General features: G+C 44.4%; 1 protein-coding gene across 3 annotated transcripts in view; it reads right to left on the bottom strand.

Annotated features, from left to right (window-relative positions):
* Window positions 1-15,742, bottom strand: part of TSPAN9 (tetraspanin 9) — a 262,681-nt gene that overhangs the window by 171,509 nt on the left and 75,430 nt on the right. The window contains exon 3 of one of the 3 annotated variants that reach the window (XM_043526503.1): window positions 14,788-14,863. The exons of the other annotated variants lie outside the window; for them this stretch is intronic. The gene's annotated coding sequence lies outside the window, so the exon portion shown is untranslated. The remainder of the gene's footprint in view (window positions 1-14,787; window positions 14,864-15,742) is intronic. 3 annotated transcript variants of the gene reach the window in all.

The raw sequence follows: 15,742 nt of genomic DNA, 5'->3' as shown, positions 1-15,742 counted from the left end.
TACAGCCCTCACTGTTGGAAACGCAAACAAAACAGCACCACGTTCAATGTGTTAGAATGAAAAAAAAACCCTGCTGATTTGTTCCACTGTCCAAGCATTTCACAGCAGTGGAGTGCAAAGTATAAATGGGCAGCATAAAATTGGTGAACAGTGATTTTGATTTTTTAAAATATGTTTTAATGCTTGTAAGTGTTTAGTAGCTGTGTTACTGGATGTCAGGCTACATAACCCTTTATAGAGATGCAGAGCTATTCTGCCAGCTCACTGTGGCAGCAGCATGATTACGGGAGTCTCATTAGATCCACTCAAGAATAACATCCAGAACCTCTCTAGTCTTTGCTACGCTAGAGAAAGTTTGCAAAAAATTCCCATTGGTGATAACACTGGTACTAGTGACATTAGAAACCCTAATGTAGAAAGGGCTGCAGGTGTTATCAACAGCAAGGCTTCTGAGGCAAAAAGGAGCTGGAGGGAGGGACAGGAGACTCTTCTGGGAAAACCCAAATTCGACTGCACAGGAGGAAGTTTAGGGACTCATAATTGCAACTAGAGTTCTGTCTTAGGGTTTGCTTATTTTAATTTATAATCAAGGAAAACCCCAAGAAAAGGATTTGAACAATATCCTCTGTGTGTGCTGTGTGAGGAGTCGGGTGGGGACACCACTCATTTACACACAGGTACCAATTTCTTTTTAAATGATTTTGACCTTAAACATCCCATTCAGAGCCCAGAATCTTTTCCCTTAAACTGGAAGCCAAAACTGCAGCTAAGAAAATATAAGCAGGTACTCTCCCTACACAATTTATTCTAGGAGGGGAGAAAAAATTCAACCCACAAGTCAGCAAAGTCTGCCACGAACATTTCAGAAGTTAAAGAAAATAACCCTGGTCCAGTGCTATTTACTCTGGATTACTTTAAAATTTAGAATGTGTCCCCACACACTTGTACATTCTCACCACATTCAGGGTATAGTATAAGTGTACATACAGTGATGGATTTACAGTATTTTACTGCCTGCTCCAGCAGGAACACTAGGCATAAAGAAATTAAAAGCCCCAGAGATATTTTTCCCAGTGATTTGTTTCTCATGAGATGTCCTGCAGCAATATTTATTCGTCAGTTAAGTCCCCCATTTGTTTATTACTCATCCTACTCAGAGTTACCAAAATGTGGAGTTTCACAATAAAAAAAACTTGCCTCGTGTCTTGGAGACCAAGTCAAACCAAATATGCCATTTTCGGCCTTCAAAAATGCTGGTTTGATTTTCAATTATTCTAAAAGACGGGGAGAAAACAGATAATAGATTCTTGCAAAGAAAGAACATTTACATCATAAAGATTGTGGGGATTTTTCAACAAAAAAGTAAGCCCAGACAAGGAAAAGCTGTTCTGGCGGGTTGTAGCTGCTTAGAAACCATGGCGGTGGGCACAATATAAATGTCTAGAGTCAACTGGCTAGGGGGTACACAGCTAAGAAATGGGAGGAAACTCATGAGGGAAAAGTAAACTCAATACCCAGAAACAGAGAGATCTAGTAGATTGTGAAATAGGAGTGGAGGATATCTGCATTCCTTGAGACATTTAAAGCTACAATGGATAAAGCTCTAAAATGTATATTTTAACAAGTAATTCTACAGTAGCCTCTGGGTGGGACGGAGGGGAAAGATTAGGGGTCATTATTATTTGTATTACAGGAACACGTAGGATCACAACTGAGACCAGTGCCTCATTGTGCTAGATTCTGAGCATATCAACATATTTTAGGCACCTATCTGGCCCCCCACTACTGTAGTATCTGATCACTTCACAATCTTAAATGTATTTCTCCTCAGTATTCCCCTGTGGGGTATATAAGTGCTATTATCCCTATTTTATAGAACAGAAGTTGAGGGACAAAGCAACTAAAAATGCACGTCTGCATTGAAACTTTTTGTGAGTTTTGTGTATCCCCATTAAGTGACCCACAACGGTTGCATGAGCAGTGTGTACAATTATGCTATTGTCTCCTCATATCTTTGAGGCCACAGTGACACCCTGAAATAGGCACTAAGAATTCTGGTCAGACGTCCCATGGTGCATAGCTCCGCACTATGCTGTATGCATTCTGGGATTTTTCACACTGCGGAATACCTATTAGACGGCAAAGGAATTATGGAGCATTAGGTCAAACTACATAATGCCCATAATTCCTCTTGTTTCACCCCATCATCTATATGGCTTTTGCGAGACAGAGCCATTCTCAAAGCACTCTCAGGCAGCATGGAGGAAATGCCTGCGAGTGCTGCCACTCTAACGGAGGTGAATATAAACAGGTTACTGCAAGCAGGTCTAAATTCAATGCAATAACTTCAGAGCCTGCGTAATACGGGAACCAGAGCTGGAGGACGCTGACACTGACACTTCTGCTGTATCTTCTCCTGGAGTAGCTTCAATAGATGGAGTGCCACTTTGGGGCTTAGCCAACTAGCACTGACTGGTGGAATAGAATAGTGCTGCAGACCTGGGATGACCGGCACAGACGGCAGAACCTCAGTATGTCAACAGCTGCTTTCCTAGGAATCGTTGCAGAACTCGCTCTAGAGCTGCAGCAACAGAACGCCCACTTGAGAGCTCCCTGAAGCACTAAGAAGAGCACAGCTGTGGCTATCCAGAAGCTTGCCACCCCCAACTGCTGCTGGTCAGTAGTCAATCCGTGTGCCGTTGGTAGATTAACCAGCAGGGCTGGGCAATGCATAGGAGGTTCCTGATGGATTTGCATGATTCGGATTACCAAAAATTGTATTGCGGCCACGTGCCTATTCTCTGCTCCTGCCCCAAAGCCTCAGACTTCACCGACAGAAAAGGGTATTTCTCCACGGTGCTGCGAGGCCTGGTCCATCACCATGGAAGATTCATCAATATTAATGTGAAGTTGTCTGGAAATGTCCGTGACACCACAATCTTTAGAAACTCTGGACTGTTTTCTCCACTGAGGAATGAAATATTTGCTCCCATGTTTTCTACGGATATTGATGGAGTTGCCATTCCTCCAGTCACTCTGGGACACGCACTTTACTCTCTGCTATGCAGCTTTTTACTGGATACTGGGATGGGGAAAGGACCCATTTGGCTATACCCTGACTGAATATACTGCTGAACGACAGTGGAAAGAATGAAAAGAAAAGAATTTGAAAGAATGAAAGGTGGATGGAGGAGCCTAATTTTGAGGCTGGAAGCTGATGAGAAATACATGACTCTTACGATAGCTGCTTGCTGTGTTTTGCACAACCTTCGTCAGAGCAGGGGGGAGAGCCTTGTGGATGGATCGGAGGAGGAGGCTGGCAGACTTGCTGAACACTTTGAATAGCTAGAGAGAGGGCTCTCTGTAATGCTACAACTACTTACGGATACAGAGTCAGGGATGCATTGTGCTCATTCTCTCAGGAGCGGGGCCACTTGTGAACAACGTATAGACTTTTGCATAAGATTTTATTCAGGACTACTGCATGTGTATTAATGTGTATGTGCAATGTTGCAAAGCTTTTATCATGATTCATGTGTAGATTTTAGTACAGTGTATGTGAGGATTATATTTTAGTGCATATGTGGGTTTTATGACAGCAACGGCATTTTAATGAATTGTTCAAGATACAGAACCATTAATTGAAAATGGCTTTGCATTAATTTTTAATAAACAACAGTGAATGCACCAATTTAAACATAGGAAACAGTAAAAACATTATTGTATATGCATAACAATGTGCAACGATAAAGCTAATTAAAAACATAAAAACAAAGTGAACTGTGCAGAAAAGTTTGTGCTTTAAAAGTCACAAATTACTGTATGTAGGGAGCTCAAAAATGTTCTCTGCATCTTGGGGCATGGGATGTTGACAGAAGGGCATCTCCCATGTGGGTGAGGGAGCTAAGGGGATCACCCATTATCCACAATTTTTTGTCCTGTAGCATAGAATGCCTAGAAAAGACCCTGTTTCTGGGCATTGTTACCTCCATGCTCTGGAACACACTGTATCTGCCACAGATGCATAGGCTTGGCACAGTCCCTGACCAGAGTCACCATGTTCTCCAGGAGGGTTGTTTACCTCTCCATCATCTCCAGAAGCTGCATCTGTGAAGACCTACCCTTTTCCCTGTCCTGTTCTCTCTCTTCTTTGCCATGCTTCAGGAACCCTTCCCTCTGTTCATCCATCTTTTCATCCATCTCTTGGGATGTGAAAAAGAGTTCTTTGAACATGTCATTGCTTGAGATCCTTTTCCTCCTACATTGACTGAACAGACGTTCACTCAACGTTAGCACTACTTGTCCTTGGTCGCCACAAGACATCAGCTGCTATGAAGAGAGAAAAAAGACAACAAATTGTTGTCCAAATTTTAGTGTCCTTGCCAACTGTGAGAAAATGTTGCTTTTACCACAGTTTTGGAATTCCATTCCCAGAGGCTCTTCTCTATCTTCGGTAAGCTTGGAGATGGTAAGACATTTCCACAATCTTCCCCGTTTTTGTAGGATCCCTGGGCCTGTGGTGGGAGGGGGCAGGCCCTTGGTGGTTGTTGTGGTAACTTGGGGGAGTAATAAATGCCAAGTGGGCTGTGGGTGTTGGGGTGGCAGGGACTATGTAAAGGGTGCAGCAGAGACAGCATGTACCTCTGCAGACTGACCTTGGGATGGGAATAGGCGGGTGAGGTGGCCAGCAGACTGAGGCTAGTAATTCCATGTGCACTTCCATAGGCTGTCCTTACTTTGTTGAACGTTATTCTCTGCCACTACAATAAAAGTGCCTTTCCTTCAAACCATCTCCTTGTTAACCAACCCATTGCCACCATCCTGGCTGGGGTGAGGGGAGTCAATAGAGGTGATGCCCAGGTGGGAGAGAGAACAAACACACACCACGGTACGGGGGGTGGGGAATGACACAGCAAGCTTAAGCAGTGGTTGTGCATTTGCATATCGGGGGAGGGAGGAGGAGGGAGTGGATGGAGAGTTTGTACACTCTCTGGAGTGGCTGCCATTTGAGCAACACGTGGGGAGAGGATAAAAGCCCAGGTAGCGGAGAGACCAACATAGTAGCACCCTGACGGTACCCAGAAGAAAGTTGTTTTAATCCCCCAATACAGCTGTATTATATAGCACAGTACTTACCAGAAGTGGTCCCCTCCACCGTTTGGGTCTCCAGTGTGATCCACGTGGTTCCTCCACCTGTGATTCAGGGGGCCCCAGGACTGTGTTTGCCTATTGGTTCACCAGGTCAACAAGATCCTGGATTTTGGAATCAGTCGTCTCCTGGTTTGCATCCTGGGGGTTTAGTTGGTGGAGTCCACAAAATAGAATGGTTTAGTGGCAGGATCGCTCCAAAATACATGGTCGAGAGCTTCACAGTAGTTGCAAACCCTGTGAGCTCTCCAAGAGGTCCTATTATTGTCCTTCACACTTTTGCAACCCAGCCGGAGCTCCTTTCCCTTCATCTGGTACTGGTTTGAGTCCTGGTGGAACTTCCTCTCATTCATTTGTTCAAATAGCTGCTTGTATGTTTGTGCACAGCAGTGACTAGAATTCAGATGGGCCTGTGCACACTCCCCTCTCCATAGAGCAATGAAGTCAGGAACCTCAGCATGAGACCATGCTGAAGTACAAGGCATGGCTGATAAGTAATATCACACAGGTTTATGAACTTCCCACAAGCTAAAGTTGCAAAGGACAGCACCTGACTGCATAGCAGCATTTAAAAAGGGATGTAACGTCCAGTCAGGAAGACCCTGGGACAGTATAGAGCACCCAGGAAGCTGACAAAGCAGCATGCAATACTGGGCTTGGCGGATGTGCAACAGTTGTTTCAGGATGGGGCTTCATCCTCAGCTACTAAGGTGTTGCAAGTAAACTCATCTCATCTCTCCATGAACCCACTTCCAAAATGGGTTTAACAACATGCGTTAAAATGCCCAACGATTCATAACAAAAAAACGTTATGCATGATATAAAGCAAGGCCCTTTAATGTAAAGCAACTCCATTTAACCCATAAGAAATTTCAGGCATAGATAAACCCTCAGAGACTTATCCAAGGTCACACAGGAATTCTGTGGTGGAGCAGGCAGTTGAACCCAGGCCTTTGGAGTCCCAGGCTAACACTCAACCCAAACCACTGGACTTTGCTTCCTGTCTATGTACGCATACAGATGTATCCCTGTGTTGAGTTTACAGTCTAACTAGACAAGATAGACAAAGGCCAGGAGAAGAAAAGTTTTACTGGTATCTCCATTTTAGAGATGAGAAACAGATGTCCAGAGAGATGCAGTGACTTGCCTATGGCAGAGGCAGGAAATGAATCCATATCTCTTAGATCCCAGTCCAGTGCCTTAGCATAGGACCATCCTTCCTTACTGATCCTTGTCTTCTAGGATTCTGGGATTCAAAATAATTGTAAATTACTGTGTAAAAATCCAAAAATTCTTTTTTTCTGGAAAAAGTCAAATGATCAACTACTGAAGACAGACACACACACACAGCTGAACACATGATTAGTTTTGAGCAAAACTCTGGTTGTGCTGCTTTGCCATTCTAGAGAATATGTCCTTGTATTCCTGAGAAGCAAGTACAAGGGCGGGAAAGAGGAGCTAAGGGAATCCTCATTAACCTGAGTGAATATCAGAAATTCTGGTTACGCCTAAAGAAGCACATATTAAATTATTTCCTAGCAAGGTCACAAAAGAGAACTAAGAAGAGATGGACATGCATGTATTGATTCAAATTTTTATAAAAAGAAAAGGAGTACTTGTGGCACCTTAGAGACTAACCAATTTATTTGAGCATAAGCTTTTGTGAGCTACAGCTCATTTCATCGGATGTAGTGAGCTGTAGCTCACAAAAGCTTATGCTCAAATAAATTGGTTAGTCTCTAAGGTGCCACAAGTACTCCTTTTCTTTTTGCGAATACAGACTAACACGGCTGTTACTCTGAAACCTGTCAAATTTTTATGTCTCATTGAAAGGCCTTTGTGTATTTTTTTTCCCTCTCTCTTTCTCCATTTTACCAACAACAACAAAAAACCTTCTCTTTTCGCTTAACTAAAACCCAAGAATTTGTTGAAGTTACATTTCACAAGCAACAGATCCTCTGATCCTCTATCTTCCAAGAACTTAGGAAACTCTTACCATCTCCACAATCACTCTCCAGAGCTTCCAACATTTGATGATCCTTCCGCTACTCCATCTATGGCAAGTAAGACTGTGTTTTACTGGAGGCTTTAGACTCTGAAGGGTGTGTCGGGGGGGGAGATGTGGGTTATGCAGAAAGCATCTGTTACCAATGTAAGAATGCAGAATGCAACTATCACATGACAGGGAATTTGGCTCAAATAGAAAGCATAAGCCCAAGCATATTAGAGAGCACAGGACACTCCATCCTTAGATACCAAAGGGAATCCAGGGTGAGAACAAGAGAGCACTTAGGTCTAAAAGAAGAAAGGAGATGGTCAGACAGACACAGCAGTTTTATAAGGGAGGCTGGAAAGTGGTTTGTAGCCTTAGACAGGAAGGCTCAGCATATATAAATCGTCAAAGAACCATTCACGTTATAGAGAAGGATCAGAAAAGCCATGGCAGACACCCCCAATCTGCATTTGAGAAAGGTCTCCCTTAAAGGGTCAGATTTTCAAAAGAGCTCAGTACCCAACTGCTCCCTTTAGGCACCTAAATGCAGTGATCACAACTCACCTACCCTGTGCTCAAATGACTCCATGTTCTCAAAAGGAGCTGCTGGGTACTAAGAATTTTGGAATATCTGGCCATTTCATTTAAAAGACTAAATAGGAGATGGGTCCTTTTGAAAATCTTCCCCAAAATGTTACTACAAAAAAAATACCATGAAATACTACATTAATGCACTGTTAAATTAGAGTCAAATCACAGACGAGCCAGGGAAATCCAGGTTAAATTGCAACCTAAATTCTAAATCCTCTACCATTATACGTTGTAATGTTGGGTCTCTGTATTTATATGTATATGAGCGAACGACATTGTTCTGTTACTGCCTGAACCCACAGAGAGGATAAGGGATCTGTTATTATTGCTGACTGACAGAGTTCCTCTATAGTTCAAGAGTTAGAGGCCTGTGGGGTGCTAATCTGAGCTTCCATAGTGTGTGATTTACATAGGGATTTTTGTCTTTCGGCAGACATGGGTTCTTTACAGCATAAGCACTGGTGAATGGGTCTAGGTGAACAACAGCAGAACACAGAAGTACACAGAATTAGGCAAATATGTCACAATTATAGGTTTGTTCAATGCATTTAGGAAGAAAATCAAGGCAATTGTTGAATAAGAGGGATCAAGAAATTATTCTGGCAAAAATACACAGTAGCTATATCACAGCCTCTGGGAAGAAGATAGAGAGCAGAATGGAACATTAGTTGTTGATTTGGGTGACCCACCTCAAAATGATAAAGGGCCTGGTGAAAGAACACCTAGATTTTAAAAAATAAAACCAAAAAACTACTTTTCAGACAGCAGCACAGATAACATTCAGCCAAATGTTCACGAGAAGCCCGCAGAGGAAAATGGAGAGGTGTCTGCTGTAGAAAAGCAATCTTAGTACCATCCTTAATAAGGGAATCCCAGGAAACTGTCAGTTGGTTAGTGCAACATCAATATTAATTAAAATGACAGCATGGCTTTGTAAAATTAATGCCATCCCAAAGGTGGCTGCATAACAGGGCTGCAGATTCCTATATCTGTACTTTCCACAGTGTTTTTGGGTAGTTGGCGCTCTGAGCCAAGAAGGCCTATGAAACAATTTTTTGTGTTACCCTAAATGCAACTGACTTTTCAATGCATGATCACACTACTGTGTACAGGGCCAGACAGAGGGTTTGGGGGCAAGTTAACAAGCTAATCCTAACACTTTACTGATGCATTTTATATTTAAAGAGGATGAAGGAGCATATGGGAAAAAAAAATCTTTGGGCAAATCCCAGCCTTTTGCTGTAGTAGGAGTTGAAGCCAAGTGCTGTTTTGTTTTATAATGGGAGTGTGTGTAACATGTTGTTTTTTTACATGGAAGAGGTGCATGAGACTTTATTTTTGGGGGCGTGGAGTACATCAGTGGTTAACACAACACATGGGTAGCAAGGAGAAACCCTTCACTGGGCATCTCCCTCCTTTTAAGGTTTCTTTTGGTAGGTGTTTCACTGAAGCACTCCCTAGCTTGTTTTTAATTATCTTGATGGAGTACAGCCAAATTTGAAAATGTTGACCTCATTTGCAATGCATTAGTTTCTCCATCTGTAAAACTGTGATAACAGCACTTACCTACCTCACAGACGGACTGTGACAACTAAGGGCCGGTCTACACTAAACAGTTAGGTCGACATAAGGCAGCTTATGTCGATCTAATTATGTGAGTGTCTACACTACAGCCTTCCTCCCATCGATGTAAGTGCCCTACTACACCAACATAATAACTCCACCTTCACAAGAGGCATAAGGCTTATGTCAGTGTAGTTAGGGTGCGCAGTGTCTGTATAGACACTGTCCCCCTTACACTGGCTGTCTAGAACCCAGCCCCCCGCCCCATACACCTGGAGTGCTGGGCAGCTGGACCCTGCTCCTGGCTGGGAGCCGGGGTGAGAAGCCTGGGGGGCTTTCCCCCGCTTCCGGCTGGGAGCCAAAGCCCAGGCGGCTTCGAACCTTGCTCCCAGCTGGGAGCCGGGGTGAGAAGCAGGCGTAGCTTCAGACCCTGCTCCCAGCTGTGAGCTGAGTGCCCCCTCCACCTGCTCCCTGCTGGGAGCTGGGCAGCCTTGTCAATTTCACAACTTGGTGAGCAGTGAAATCGACAAGGCTACCCAGCTCCCAGCAGGGAACCCACTGGGTGAGAGAGGCGAGAAGCCCCTGCAGCTGGACCCCACTCCCCAGGGGCGAGAAGCCTGGGCGGCTTACTCAGCTCAGAACAGGGGGGCGAGAAATCCCGGGGGGGACAGCTTCCCCCCCACTCCTGACAGGGAACGGGTAGGAGAGAAGCCCCAGGCGGGCAGCTTCCCCCTATGCCCAGGGGGAACGGTTAGGGAGAAGCCCCAGGTGATTTCCTCCTCTTCCAGCAGGGAATGGTGGGGCAAGAAGCCCCAGGTGTCTTCCCCCCACTCTCAGCGGGAAACAGGTAGGGGAGAAGCCCTGGGAGGCTTCCCCTACTCCCTGTGGGGGAACAGGGAGCGGGGAGGAGGGGGCAGCCTGCCGGGAGCCCGGGAGCTGTGGGTCAGCCAGACTGGACTCTCAGCTCCCCACAAAGCCCCTCTTAGTTCGGTGGAAAGCTCCTGGTGAGGACGCACACTACCGACCCAAGGAGGGTAGTGCGGACATGCACCACCGCAGTAACTGTAAGTTGACCTAGGTTTGTAGTGTTAGTCTGTCAGATGCTATTGCAGACTTAAAATTCATCAGATTGCACACACAGCCCTTGTCCCAGCTGCTCTTGTTAATGCCACTGCAGAGGTGATAGATGGGGGAGCAGAGAAGGACCTCAAGGACCCTCTCTCTCTCACACACACACAGTGAAAGTGGGGGTGGGGGGGTATGCAGAGAGGGAGAGAGAAAGTGAAAGGGGCTAGGATGGGGAGTGGACACTAGTACTTGCTGGACGATGACAAGCCTAAAGAGCGGAGACTGGGACTGGCTAGGTAAGACAAGTGGGTTTGGAACAAGGAGCCCGGGGTGGGGAAGAGACAGGACTGAGACAGAGACAGGTTGGAGGGGATGGGGCAGAAGGTGGCAAGCTCAGGGGGAATGGACAGAAGAGTGTAACCACAAGTGCACACTCCTACAGGGCCTGGAATGGAACCCAAGATTTCTAAGTCTCAACTTTCCTCTGCTGTCAGCAAATATCTGTGAAATCCCCTGCCAAAGAGTGTATCTCATCCCCCTCTAGTGTTGGTCCACACAGATTCTCACAGAAGACGACAACCCACTACTGCTATCAGTTACTCTGTTAGCTCAAGAGGCAGAGATCTGTGCGGTGAATCTAAATGCTCCCATGCTGATGAACCATGTGGGTGTCAATATGATGCCAGAGGAGTGATTTTTTTTTTCAGTTTGTTTTTTAAAAATCCTAAAAATTTACACCCAAAAAGAAAGTATGCTAAAAGAACATAAAGGTCGCAAAACCAAGTACTCAACATTTTGGAAATACCAAAATTAAGGCGGCCTGTGCAACCTTAATGGGGGCCCCTTATGTGTATGCATTAAGATACATTCTTTAATTACATGTTCATATACTATTTTTTCCACAGGATCTCTGCTTTGTTCAGTGTACAGGATGGGGATGAAATAGGTTTGTGTAGTGAAGGAGGCTGTTGACTTTTACAGTGGTTTTCAAACTTTTTTTCTGGGGACCCCGTTGAAGAAAATTGTTGATGCCCGCGACCCAGTGGAGCTGGGGATGAGGGGTTTGGGATGTGGGAGGGGCTCAGGGCTGGGGTGCGGGGGTGAGGCCGGGAATGAGAGGTTCAGGGTGTGGGAGGGGGCTCTGGGTTGGGGCAGGGGATTGGGGTGTGCGAGGGGAGTCAGGGTTCTGGGCTGGGGGTGCAGGCTCTGGGGTGGGACTGGGGATGAGGGGTTTGGGGTGCAGTAAGGGGTTCCAGGTTGGGGGGGGCCTCAGGGCTGGGGCAGGGGATTGGGGCACAGGGTTGGGGCGTGGACTTACTTCCGGCGGCTCCTGGTCAGTGGCGCAGCCGAAGTGCAGAGACAGGCTTCCCACCTGTCCTGGCACCGTGGACCGCGCTGTGCCCTGGAAGCGGCCAGCAACAGGTCTGGCTCCTAAGCGGAGGCATGCAAACAACTTCACGCGACTCTCACCCACAGGCACTTCCCCCATCCTGCAGCTCCCATTGGCCGGAAATTGACCAATGGGAGTGCAAAGCCAGTGCTCGGGGCAGGGGCAACGAGCGGAGCCCCCTGACCCCCTGCCTAGAAGCCGGACCCACCGACGGCCACTTCCGGGTCATAGTGCAGTGTCGGAAAAGGTAGGCACTAGCCTGCCTTAGCTGGGCAGCACTGCCAACGGGACTTTTAACGGCCCGGTCGGCAGTGCTGACCAGAGCAAGGTGACCAAGTGCCTTACATGCCGTGATCCAATACTGGGTCGTGACCCACAGTTTGAAAAACTCTGGTTTATCGATCACCTGCCTCATCTGTTGCAGAAGTTGGAAGATGTTCAGTGAACGAGGCAGGGGATTGCAGAAACAGAAGGGATGATCTCATAGTAAAAGCAGCTGAATGCTGCCCAGAAGAACTGGATTCTATCCTGTCTCTGCCACAGAGTTCCTCTGTGATGTTCAGCAAGTTGCTTCAACCAAACTTTTCACATGTGGTCACTAATTGTGTATTCCTCATTTTCTGCATGCCTGACCTGAGATCATGAGGTCTGATTTGCAAAAATGCTGAGCACCCACAGCTGCAACTGAAGTCAATGGGATCTGTGCTTTGAGCATATAAAGTGTTATCTAATGTGCAGAACTCTGAAAAATCAGGTCCTGGGCATCCCAGATTAGGCACCCTATATTAGTAGATACTTTTGTCCTTAATTTTCCTGTGCCTTAGCTTCTCATCTCCTCGGGTGCTATCAAAATAAATTCTTTACTATTAGTATCTGAGTGCTTCATAAATATTAATGAGCCCCTCAGAAAAGCCTGTCAGGAAATTAATACTGTATTCAGAGCAGGGGTTGGGTAGTGTGCAGTAAATAAGGCTTGTGGCCATTCATTGAGCAGTGGGGCAAAAACAAATTCGTAGTCAGCCGCACACTAAGTGAGCACTGTCCATCCCGTGCACTGAATGAGGAGGTCCTGGGGAAACAATAGTATGTGGTCACTTAATTAAAGAATGTATTTTACTGCATCTGTACAAGGAGGCTAAAGAAAGGTTGCACAAGCAGCCTTAATTCTAGCATTTCCCAACTTTTGAGCGCTTGCCTTGGCAACCTTAAGAATGTTATTTTTCATATTGTTTTTTGGTGTAACAGAGTGGTACAGCGTCTTCCCATAATACCAATATATCTGTATCCACACTAGGGGTTGTAACACTAACTATAACAGTAGTTTAACTATAACACCAACATAGTTACAATGGTACAAAAACTGCGTGCAGACCAGACCTTCGATTTTAACCTGGAGCCATGGCAGTCATTTGTTGTGCACAGAGGAAACAAATTAGAGGGAACATTAGACAGAGAGAGCTCAGTCTCCATGGCCCACTCAGGCCATCTCTGCAAAACCGCCAATAAGGGTGTAAAAGCAGCACGTGAGTGGTTTTTTGAATTGCAGTCCCCGTCCACTAAGGTCTGGACTGAAACCCATTTCTCTCAGACCACCAAAAACCCATCAGAGGGCCCTATCTTTGAGACACTACCAGTCTGGACTGGATGCAAACAAGTGACTTAGATACAGGAACTCTATTATTGCCCATTATTGATCACATGAACTGTCTAGCCCTCTTAGATTTTCTCCCTCAAAGTTAAGACAGAAAAATGATCCATCTGGGGAGAGATCTAAGGCAGCATGGCTACTGGGAGTTTAGGCATTGGAATCATCCATGATGCTCTATCACCTGAGAAGTTTCAGAGGCTGTTAGACAGCTTTTGTAAATGAAATCCCATTTCATGCCGGCGTCTGGACTAGGTGACCCGGAAAGTTTCTTCCATCCTTTAGATTTATGATATTCTTGAACACCATTACTGTCATGTCCATTTTACCACAGTAGTTTTTCACTTCAGTGTATAGTAATTCAGATAAATAGCAGCGATATCTGAAGCACACTTTAAACATAACCAAAAAAAAATTCTCAGCAGTGGCCTCATATCAATGTGCATTAATACAAAAAGTAGCACTATACATCAAATCCTAAATCCTCCTGGTCTTCCTTACAGTATTCAAGCAAGTGAGGCAATATGATAATTTTATTAGAAAATAAGAGACAATCTTTCCCTGATAGCAAGATCCTCATCAGATATGCTCACTAACAGCTACTCTCTGGTACAGAAGTTCTTAAGGGTTCTGCTAACAAGATTTTTATTCTTCTTTAAATTTTTCTGAAAAGACAGACCGATGGTATATAAGCTTCTGGTTATAACTTCTCAGAAAATTAAGGGAGCAGCTAATAAAACCTTCCCAACCACCATTTAAAACATCTCCAAGTGAAAAGTTATTTAAATTAAGCCCAAATTCAGAGAAGATATTTGTTGGTGGAAAAAACCTTTGATAAGGAGGCACTGATTCCAAGGCCTGGATCTCACCACTACTTTGAGGAGTTATTGGTAATGTAGACAGATCAGGACTACCAATCTTTCTATGGTTTTCATTTGGAAGGGGACTGAATATAATCTGATTACGGGTAATACAGCTCCAAGTAAAAGGAGGTTGAGTAAGATGAGCTAGAAAAGGGTTTTTAAATTAACATTTAAGTCTAATGTCTAGTCAGTGACCAAGGGTTTTGGACTGACAGAGAGAAGAAAAAGGGTCACCGGCATCCTGGGGGCCCTGAACTCAGAAAAATAAAGCTGGGACGTTTCCAAAACGACACCACTATCCCCACTCTGGAAAGTTCACACAGCTCAGCTTGGTCGTTCTATTGAAGCATCTGAAATAGCAAGGGGGAAGGGAATCAAGGCTTTGGGCTGGACGGAGAGGGACTGTAAAATGCCTCTGATGTATGGCATAATGCCCAGGCAGCTGCTGCACAAATGCCAGAAGTGGGACCTTCCACTGCTTCAGCTGGATCCCTCTTAACGTTTTGAATTACAGATGGATACTCACTTTATGGGATACTGTTGGAACACAGGAATGCAGAGGCTGCTGCCACATGTGTCCTCATCATTCTAGTTTGAAGCCCCTGGTGGGAAAATGGTAGCTAGGTAGGTCTAAAATAATGGCTAAGAAGTGTGTTTTAGCATCTGTATATTTGGGGTTCCAGAAATTAATTCTTTCTGCTACTTCACACACTACAGCAGGTTCCTGTTAATCTATTAAATGCCAAAAAAAAACCAAAAAAAAAAAAACCAACAATGCAGCAGTAAGACTGAACAGGGTTTTTTGGTTTTGTTTTTCATTTTAAAGATAGAAAGTAGAGAAGTTAAGGTTCTAGAGCAACACAATATGAATCAGGAATTGTGCAAGTTAAAGTACACAATCTTACAGGTTATCTGCAATTTTTTTTTAAAAGTGTGTTATGCCTGTTTTTGCTTCTTTATGATGTAAATAAGACAAGCTTGGTCTTTTGGGTTTTGATTTTTTAATGTTTTACTTTCTTAATACTTTCGAAATAGCAGGAAGATAAAGTCTGATATTCCCTGTTTTGCTGGAAGCCTTTCTTGCATGACTCCCTTTAATTTAACAAAAATTTATTTTCTCCCAACGTTTTAAAGTGTTTGCATTACATAGGTATTAAAAACAGAGTGTACAGCTTTTTAAACAGCCTGAATTAAAAAAAAACCCTCTTTCTAATTTAACTAAATTTCAACTTCTTTGGTACGCTACCCGTTCTCTACTGATCAAAAGATTCTTGCAAGGTAGAAAAGAACTGAATTTCTAACGTAAAAAATCAGGGAGAAAAAAAAATCTAAAGGCTTTCAAGACTTCTTTATACATCATAAACCAGGAAAAAATGTACACAAACATGATTTTCCTCCCCTTTAACATAGCATTGACATAGCTTGTAAATTCTATTGCTTGCTTGTTTTCAAGAAAAAGAGAACAAAATTGTCTATGAAGA

Source organism: Chelonia mydas, chromosome 1 (assembly GCF_015237465.2).
Source record: "Chelonia mydas isolate rCheMyd1 chromosome 1, rCheMyd1.pri.v2, whole genome shotgun sequence".
NCBI classification, from domain to species: domain Eukaryota; kingdom Metazoa; phylum Chordata; order Testudines; family Cheloniidae; genus Chelonia; species Chelonia mydas.
This window is presented reverse-complemented; position numbering and strand designations above follow the sequence as displayed.